Here is an 11,294-nt window from a genome sequence, read left to right on the forward strand (position 1 = left end):
AGCTAAAAATCTCTTATCGATTAGTCAATTAATCTTTGATTATTTTTACAATTGTGAATTTCATGGTGTTGGCTTTTCTATTAAGAAAAGGGCGACCAACAACACATTGTTGAACGGAAGACAGAAGGGTAATTTATATGTCATGTCCTCACCCCTTGAAGCACACTTCTCCACTCAATTTCGAACGATTTCTAAAGAAGTGTGGCATCAATGGCTAGAACACCCTCAAGCTTCTACTCTTCAAGTTTTACGTTCAAAAGGTTTTATTTCGGTTCTTGACAAACATAAATACCTCTCTATTTGTGAGAGTTTTCAATTAGAAAAAATAAGTAAACTTCCTTTTTGCCCTCTTCTAATAATACTTTCAATGTATTCGAAAAAATTTATTGTCATTTATGGGAACCCGCTTCTGTTTTATCTGTTGGAAAATTTCAATATTATGCTTGTCTTGTTTATGCTTTTTTGAAATATATGTGGTTTATTCCTTTACGAAAAAAATCTGATTTTTTTAATGCATTTCTCTTATTTGAAAAATTCATTGAACGCCAATTCAACAAAAAAATAAAAATCTTTCAAACCAATGGTGGTGGTGAATTCACCAATACTAAACTCAATCTCCATTTTCAAAAACAAGGCATTCTCCATCAATACTCATGTCCTCACACCCAAAAAAAAATGGTTTGGTAGAACGGCGGTATCGTACTATTCGAGAACTCGGTATGACCTTACTTTTTCAAAGTGGTGTTCCTAAATGTTTTTAGGTTGAAGCTTTCTCAACTGACGTTTTTTTAATCAATCGCTCCCATCTACTACTTTTGATCTGCACTCACATTTTTTCCTCATTTATGGTCACTATTCCGACTACACCTCCCTTCAAGTTTTTGGTTCTAAATGCTATTGATATACTTGGGATATTAAGCATAATAAATTTGACCCAAAAACTCTCCCTTGTATTTTTATGGCCTACAGTGACAAACACCAAGGGTACAAATGCTACCACCCTATCTCTTGTCGCACATTCATTTCCCGACATGTAGTTTTTGAAGAGTCAACCTTTCCCTACAAACAGCCTGGGAATCTTCATCTCCCTTCATCTAGCAACCAAGTTTTATCCACCTTTTTAGATTGGCATTCTCCTAAACCCCTACTTCCTAACTCTATGGATCTTTCTAGTGTTTCCTCTATGCAGGTGCCTCTTCCACCCGAGCTTGGTGACATTCCCATTCCTCCATTGCATTCCATGCCTGTGTCAACCTCTGCCCCCGCCCCACCTTTTCCTACACGACATGATGACCTTCCATCTCTGACCAACTCAGTTTCTCTATCCATTGATACTCCCAAATTGGATCCACCTTGCCACACCATGATTACTCAGTCTCAAGTTGGTGTTAGAAAACCAAACTCGAAGTATGCTCACTGCTCGCCTTGTTGCTAAGGGCTTTTACCAAATTGATGGTGTCAGTTACACAGAGACTTTCTCTCTTGTCATAAAGCCCTACACCATATGGATTATGCTCAGTCTTGCTCTTGTTCATAATTGGGATATTCACCAACTTGATGTCAAGAATGTCTTCCTTCATGTGATCTTCAAAAAGCCATATTTATGGATCAACCTTCAGGTTTCATCCATCCTACCCTTTCTTCTCATGTGTACAAGTTAAACAAAGCCTTATATGGTTTAAAACAAGCACCTCGTGCTTGGTTTGATAAATTTAACTGCTTTTAAATTTCCAATGGTTTTACATGTAGCTCCACTGACTCTTCTCTTTTTATATATCACTCCTCTCTAGGCACACTTTTTCTATTACTGTATGTAGATGATATCCTGCTCACAGGTTCAAATCCTACACACCTCCACTCCTTTATTAATGCTCTTAGGCTGCAGTTTGCTATGAAAGATTTTGGTCCCTTACATTATTTTTTGGGACTCCAAGTTACCCGCAACTCGATGGTCTTATATTATCTCAAACTAAGTATGATTTTGAGATCTTAGAATGTGCTCAAATGCAAGACTGTAAACCTATGAGTACACCCATGATGTCCAAAACCAAAGGGCTCACTAATGATGTTCCTTTTCCAGACCTGAAATACTATCGAAGTATTGTTGGAGCTCTTCAATATCTCACCTTCACTCGCCCTGATTTAGCCTATAGTGTTAATTTTGTATCTCAATTTTTATATTCTCCTACTATGGCTCATTACAAAATGGTAAAAAGTATCCATAGGTTCTTACACGGTACTATTGATACTGGTATTCACTTTAGTTCACACTCTACACTTGAACTTTATGCTTTTTTTTATGCAGATTGAGCAGGTTGTCCACATACTTGCCGCTCCACCACCGGCTACTACATTTTCTAAGGAAGCAACTGCATTTCGTAGTCTGCCAAGAAACAAAATACCGTCTCATGATCTAGCTCTGAAGCAGAATATCGTGTCATGGCACACACAAATGCAGAACTTACTTGGATTTCATTTCTCCTTCGCGATCTTGGGGTTACTCTTCCCTCAACACCAATTATATTATGTGATAACCTCAGTGCCCTACATATGACTGTCAATCCTATCTTTCATGCCCGGAGCAAGCATATCGAGATCAATTACCACTATGTGCGTGAACGTGTTGCTCTCGGCCTCCTTCATACTCGACATATTCTGGCATCGTCCCAACTTGTCGACATTTCCACCAAGCCTCTTGATCGCCCTGTACTTCAGTCTTTACGAACCAAACTTGGCTTTCTATCTCGACTCAGTTTGCGGGGGAGTATTAACAATAACCACCGAATCAACCAAGATCAAAATGCAACCTCTATAGACTCATGTATGGAAAGAAATCATCGAGCAACGGCTACATGCACACCTATGGAAATAAACAACCCAACACATCACCAACGTCTACAAATTCAAAATATGGAAACTTCTTCCTAGCACCGAATCCTTCTTGTATTCCATTTATAATTTTATATCCCGTAAATCCTTCACAATTTTATATCCCGTAAATCCTTCACTTTGTAATGTTTAATACTTCTTGTACATAGACTACATATTGTATATATATTAGAAGACTCTCAATAGACTCTCACGTTGTGTGAGACATTTTCACAAAAAACTGGTTCACAATCTTCTTTACCCCCAACTTTGTGTCATAAATTCTCAAAATCCCTTTGTTGCAGTATAATTTCTCAAACATATGTTATCTTTGCTAACTTCTCTATCGTTGGAATGAATGTTGATGTGTTGTAGATAACTTAAATAATCAAGCAATGATTGAAAGTTGCAACTGAAGGAAAAAACACTTGTTGTTAGCACACTTATTCATAGAAAGGTAAAAGTGAAGCGAATCTGGTATAATGCTACACCATGCAATCACATTTTTTTGAATTTTCTTTTTTTTGTTTAATGCTACACCACCTTTGCTTGTTCATAAGTCTGTGATTTTCTATTACATTTCAAATTTAATTGCCACTCACTTTGTTTTTTCTGTGAAGTGTTCATAATTCTTTTAAGTGTGATTGAAATTCTCTGAGATCAACAGCAGAGAAAATCTGAAGATGATTGTACTCATGGATATAAATCATTGTGATGAGAAACTTATAGATTTGTTCATTGTAAAATTGATGTTTTGCATTGTGATGTAAACAACGTAATATGTAGTATATTGTGTGTTGATGTCTATTATTATTTATTTTATTTTATAGAAATTTTGAATGGGCAATAAAAAGTTAAAAAAATGGATATAAAGATATTCATTATGTAAAAAATAATAAACATAAAGGCCTATATATATATATATACATATATACAAAAGCCTTTGAAAGTGTTAAAAAGACTAAAAAAAGCAAAAAAAAAAATCGTGTTTATTGAAGAATATTAAAAAAAAACAAAAACAAAAATTCAGGATTTATTGAAGAATTTATTAAAAAAGCACAAAAAAATCTGGGTAATAAACCTGGATATTCGGTTTGAAACCCTGATATCGGCCTGGATTTTAACCGAGTTTATCCGAGTGGATATCCACTTGCTTTTAAATATCTAGATCTGGATCCAAATGAACATCCATATGTGGTATACGAATGATGAGTAAAAAAATTCAATTAATTTAAGAAGAATAAAAAAATAAAAAATAAAATAAAATAAGAGTAATGCGTGGTATGTGGAGATGAAACTCTAAATATAATATAGATTACTTCTTGATTTTCTCTCTCGATAACTTTTATAGGAAAAACTCATGCCGTCCTCTATATCTCAAGTAAAATCCAAATTCTCATGGGCTAGAACCCCATCTCCCCTTATTCTTTACCTTGTCTTTCTATAATTCCTAGACCTTATAGAATGCGAGGATCACTGCCACCATTACAACCTATTCTATGGTAATTTCTCCTTCCTCTATCATATCTCAAACTATAAATCCTCCTCCATTATCACAACCTTCAGCTTCTTCTATCATTATCAAATCACACCGATATCTTGGTTTTCCTATCGAACCAAAATTTCAACATTTAAACAAACCTCAACAATTACTTAATATTATATTTTCTCCGAATTGGCATTACATTCCTCAATATATGAAGAAAAATCAGCATTCTTATGAATTCGCTTTAGTATATACTTATTCAATCATTATCTCTGAGATCTCATGCAACTTGTAAACTCAACTTGCTTCTCTTTCACCTCCCATTATTGCCTTCCATAAATTCACTATTAAGCAAGTCTTTACTCTATTCCAAAGGGGAAAAAATCCTTATCTAGTGCGAAAATTTTCTCAACCATATATAACTCCCAGTATTTCGATCATTATGATTATTAACAAGCATGGATGAAGACCTTTGTACACAAAATAGAAATCTTCGTTACTCTTGATGTCTTCATTTTGACAAACTACAAGAGATTAAAACACTCTCTCGATGGTTCTCACTTTTGTAGAAACATTATCGCTCCTTTCTTTTCTTCCCACACTACTTCAAGAAAGCTTTAAAAAAATTTCGTCCCAAAATGATTATCCTCTTGCATTGGAATATTCTACTCTTATCCTTTTATTTTTTCTTTAAAAAAATTAAATTAGATTATAAAGTAGGAGTATGTCATTACCCCAAATTAAACTGGATTATCAAGTTCTTAACTCACCAAGTTTAAGTGAAATGGTGAGAAAAATATAATTATGATAATGTTGTTAAGATATTCTCTCAAGTTACCAAACCTAAAGTTTTAGTGCAGGATCGCTAATTTCAAGCCTCATTAGCTTTAATAACAAGTAAAAAAGAATTAAAGAAATGACGAGAAGCTATGGTACAAGTCTTTGATAGTGATGATGAAGATAGTTCGCCATCAAACCGTTCTCAACATGCCCAATTATCTCCAACTCAACATGCCTCTCCAGCCCAACAGGCCTTCTCTTCAGAAGCTTCACCTATTCGGCAAATACAAAATTACTTCAAGATGCTCAAGATCCATTTGATTTGGAACTCATTTCAGATTATGACCCATATCTTGCGTTATAAAGGACAAAATGAGGATGTAAAGCCTTCAATTATGAAAGGATACCATTATTTAGCCAACCTCTACTTCATGCCAAAAATAATTATCATTACTATCACTATCAGTCGACACATCAAAACAAAATAAATTTTCGCAACCATTATCATATCACTGTACAAATTTTTACTATTTTCACATACGCATAGAAAAAATAACTTTGGGCAACTATTATTATGTTACTGTTCACCTTTTACTATTTTTGTCAAATGCAATTATGAAAGGAGTTATTAAGATAGCCTATGAAGAAGGAAAGTATTGAAGAAAAATATTCCAAAAACTAACATTCTCACTTGCATCCCTTCTTTTGATTTCCCTTTTTATGTGACGATGGGTTTCAAATTCGAAAATGCTAATTTGCCCCTAATTTTATCCCCACATTTTGACCACTCATTTATTTTATTTTTTTCTTAATAATTAGAGAAGCGACTATTAGTGATTTTGTGTATTTTTTAAAATGTTTAAATATGTTTAAAAAATGTTTGAAAAAAAAAATACAATTGCACTAGTAGTAACTTTGTTGGGCGAAATGATGGATGGAGTCGAAAAGCACATCTCCGACCTCTCCGATTGGAGTCGGAGGTCATAACAAACTTCGACTCTATTGGAGTCGAAATTCGGAGCTTCGATCAGAATTCGGAGCTTCGATCGAAGTGTGATTGGGCCAAGGCCCACTTTGGAAGGACCAAGGCCCACTTTCAAATGACCAAGGCCCAATATGATATTTGAGCTTCTTATTTTCGAAAAACCTGATTCAAAAAAAAAAAAAAAAAGGACAGACAAAATCACCAATAACCTAGTGGGCTTCCCATTTCTAAAAATTACTGTAAAAAGTAAAAACTTAATACAATGACTGAAGTACATATATTACAAAACTAAAGAGAAATAAATGTACAATCACAAACACAATGTAAATAAAAAATGCAAAGGAACCCCCATACAACCAGCACAATCACAACCAAACAACAACCTCCACAATCACAAGTTCACAACATGCCAACCACCATAATGACAATCACAATCAGTACCAAATAGCCATCCGTTCACCACAATCACAACCAACCCTAACCAACTTCACCAAAGTCCTCAAACAATTTACAATTTAACAATGTATCGTAATAAAATAAAATAAAAAATTATAAATTAGTAATTACAAATTCACAATAATTTTAAATTTTGTAGCGCTAACAGCCTCGAATCTGTTAGCGATTGGTTTGGTTGTGGGTTTGGGTGTATGGGTTTTGGATTAGGTTTACTGTGGTTTTTCTATTGGAGAAAAATAGCTAATGATCAAAGTGCTGAGGCAGGGACGGACTGATTTGTGCGTTTGATTGTGCTTTTGAAGGATTATTCTCTTCTCTTGCTGCTCCCTTGGTTGGTATTCTTTCGTAGAAAATATATAGTTATATATGATTCAAAATCTGTGGATCTAGTTTCAGAGTCTGCAGTAAGGGAAGCTTTGGCATTGTCTTAAGTACTAATTCATGAGAATAGATATATAGTACTGCAATCTTTTCAGATTTCCATGATTTTTGAGAATTTGCTCGAGAATTGGGATTGGAAACTTTCTTCAGTGGTGGTTGTATTGTCTATTGTGGGTAGCATGGCATATTCAATTGCGCGAAATTGGATACTGTCCTTAATAAGCCCACACTTGAGGTCTCCTTACTCTTTATACATTTTGTGGTTGCCAATAGACTTCTATACCTGATGTTGATGATGTTAGTCTTGGGAATCAAGTCCTTGGCTTATAATTTATCTACCGTTTTACTTGCTAAATTTGCAGCGGTTTTGGGTCTAATAACTTCTCTGGTTCAGTGTAAGTTCTGGAAATCCATTTGATTGCATCTTGTAGTTGCACTGATGACTTTAGAAATGGTTCTGATGAAGCTTTTAGTAGAATACATATACATGATAATCCTGCAAACCATAACAAAGAAAGCCACAAATTGTATAAATGAAAGTGTAGATTCTAGTCCTTTTCAATATGATTCCAGGTGAGACATCTTGGCATGGATTGTGCTTTGTGCTAAAGTTGGAAATGAAGAGGATATTTTGGCTCACACTTCTTTGCATGGGTGTAGACGAGACTTGTGACCAATCGAGAGAAAAGGGAGCAGGTCTTCACACACTTGTTTGCATGGGCGGGGCCTCCAAACAACTTTCATTGACCTTTTGTGTGTCTCACATACCGTGCTCAAGTTGGAAATACGGATCATCCTCTCACATTGCTCTGCTTTGTCTGTTGAAAGTTAGTGATTTTTCTTCCTAAATTTTATACAGAAACCACATTTTGTTACCATGTTAGGAAATCTGTATTGCACACTGTGCTTTCTTTGAAGTTTGAAGTCTGTTGACTGTATTGCTAACTCATTGGAACATCATTTTGTTTTACTAATTGTACAGCTTTGAAATATGGTAAAAAATTTTAATTTTTAATTTCATTGAAGATATATCAATTGAATCTCGATTATCTCATGTCATGAGGACTCATTGGTATAATTTGGATCTCCATTACAAGAGGAGTGACTGATGCATACAAGGGTTGATGATCATAGTGAGAATATGTAATGCCGATATATAGTTTAAGAAAATAATTTGTGCACAAGTGACAAGTATAAGGATGCTCAAGCTGCTTATATATTTTCTTTAAAAAAAATTGAGCTCCTCCAAATCTTTATATTTGGAGTCTACTGGCCATCATAACAATAATCAATTATCTACACACACCCAAAAAAAATTAAAAAAAAAAATTTGGGTCGGAATACCCAGCTACTTTTTGGCCAATTGGTTTCGATTTTTCAGTGGGTGACTTTTTCGGGTCGAGTCAGAATAACTATTTTCGAGCCAATTCGGGTCGGTTGAACAATGTTACCAATTCCAAACATCCTGCATTGTTTTGAAAATTAAAGAAAGTTAGAAGTAAAACATTATTTTGAACTAACAAAAACAAACAAGGTTTTTCTGCTAATGGTATTTCATTTCTCACCAATAAAAGGGGTTCTTCATCCCACAATGCGTGCGTCTCAATCATCTGCAATTATTCTTCATAATTAGATCTACAAAATCATAAAAATTATAAGTTAAATAATTAAAATATTAAAAATATTTAAATAATCATTTAAAAGCATAAATTATCCGATTCAAGCCTATAGCTCTCGGCATCAACGGTATCTAGTCTAATGGACATTAAACTTAGCCAGTTTTGTGTGCAAACAAGGACCTTCATGGTAGTTGGAGCCAATAAACTTCGATAAGCATCCAATACACGACCTCTGGTGCTAAACGCTAACTCAAAGGCAACCATAGTAATAGGAATGGCTAGCACATCTCGGACTATTCAGGAAATGACTGAGAACTTAGTAAAATTAATATTCCATCAAGTTAATATATGAAATGCATTACTAGGTGCCTCGACATCCCGGACTGTATAAGCTCTTTTTAAAATATTGACCAATTTAGAGGCAGAGGCTAAAGTATTCAAAGTTTGAGTGCATTTTCCAATGACCAAAGCTGAATCATGATGTCTACCATATATTTGGCTAAGCTTAATTATGTAAATATATTGGTATCTGATCTTAGTTATTCTCTAAATACTCATGTGCTAGACTTTATGCATGATGATAACCAAAGTTTCTAACATGATCAATTTGAACAAACAAAAGCTCACTGCCACAAATTTGGAAAATTCTAGATCTTGGATATGATATCTATGTTCAGGTATATTCTTTAATAAATTTTACCAATTTTTTCTTATTCATGCAAGGATATAATAGATTTTACAATATTTTCTCCATAGAAACAATAAAATGGTACAATTGGATCCCAAACCTATGAATGAATAAGCACGAATTTCCTATTGCAGAATTAATAATTAAAGTTATAGCAAAAGTGGATCTTACAAGAAAATGGGAGGAAAACCCTAAAAACTTCAATATGGCTAACTTTAAACAGTCAATCAAATTTCATTATGGCTAAATTCAATTATGATATTTGTGTGCTTACTTATTTGCAAATCAAATTTCAATATGCATGATCATTATATACGAATCAAAATTGGGAGAAAAGCCCTAAAAATTTTCAAACCCTAAAAATTGAAATTCCACAATAGGACAACAAAATTAGGCAGCCCTCAAACAACAAAATTATTATAATTAAATTAGATTTACAGTGAAATCATGGCAAAAAAATTCTCAAAAATTTAGGAATCCTAATTTTTGAATTCATCACAAATCAAAAACTAAATACCAATTGCAAATCAAACAAATGGAGGTGGTAATATACTTACGGCGTCGCGAAGGCTGATGGGAAGTAGTCTATTGTAGGGTTGGGCTCGCGACAACGGCAAATAGTGTAGCAAGGCATATAGGCAGAGAGAAACAGATAGAGAAGACTTGCAAAAGAATGAGGAAGAAAAGGGAGGTCCTGCATTTTGGACCCCGTATACAGAAAACGATGTTGTTCCACTTGAAATGAAATAGTATCGTTTATTTAGCTTCGTTTTAAATCTGATTTTTTTTTAAATGTCGGAGTTTGGAGGACAAATGCACTCCAAACTCCGACATAAAATTTAATAGGAATTTCGATTCCGACTTTAAATTCAGCCACTTCGATGCTGTCAGAGTCAAAACCGGTGGAAAATTTGCACAGCCCTACTTGTCTGGGAGTTGTGAGCTGGGTGTTTGGGCCTTGTCATTTGATGAGTTACACAAAATCTTTGAGTGGGCCAGTTTTCTATCACGCCGTATTTGTGGAGCATACACATAAAAAAATAAATAAATAAATGCATAAAACACTCACCAAAAAATAGTCCAAGAAAGAAAAAAAAATAATAATTCAGTATTTGACCGTACGGTAGAATTAAAATCTGCATTTGATTTTCAAAGTACATACACGTGGTGACGGTGTCATGTATTTTTTATGGACTTGTTTTATGAATTTTTTATGGACCCTTTTATTTGTATTTAGGGTGGCAAATCATGTTTTTATTTGTGCCGTATTAAATTATAAATATTCGATTATATAGATCAATATGAACCTAACCTTTTAAGTTAAACGTGTTAAACTTCTAAACTTTAACCAAATCCATTTAAATGACGGGTCATATTGTATCACCCATTTTAATCAGTTTAATAATTAATTAGAAATATGTTAACACGACACGACTCATTTAAACTCATTTATTTTATGTAAATTGATTGAATTAAAACGCATAACTCATTTGATTTTATTAACATAATTTTACATTAAAGTTAAAATTTATATTTATTAATAACTACAATATCTTAATTTTGAAATAAACTTTAAATAGATCAAAACATATTAATTTCATATTAAGCAAATTGATCTGTTATTCATCTGTTTATAAATCGTGTCTTAACATGTATGTCACATTCGAATTGAATTCAGGATATGTCTTACATGTTACCACTCGTAATTTGTATGATCCACAAGTATGGTGAGAGAGAAAAGAGTTGGAGCCACGTATTTTTGGTTGGCTTTACTCTCTCTCTCTATCTCAGTTTGTGGCCCTGTGGGTGTCTGTGATTAAATAGGCTATTTCTGTGGAAGAGAGGGTTCATAAATCATATATATGAATACTAGTAGGTGGGTTTTGGCTTCTGTCTGTTTGTGGGAGGATTAAATCTCTTCTAGAACCTCCCTAAGACCATGGCAAGTGGAGTGTTGTTTTCTAGATGTAATATTTGTAATATAAATAATAGATAATTGTTACATATACAAAAAGATTATATAAAAATAAA

Source organism: Juglans microcarpa x Juglans regia, chromosome 1S, assembly GCF_004785595.1.
Source record: "Juglans microcarpa x Juglans regia isolate MS1-56 chromosome 1S, Jm3101_v1.0, whole genome shotgun sequence".
Classification (NCBI taxonomy): Eukaryota; Viridiplantae; Streptophyta; class Magnoliopsida; order Fagales; family Juglandaceae; genus Juglans; species Juglans microcarpa x Juglans regia.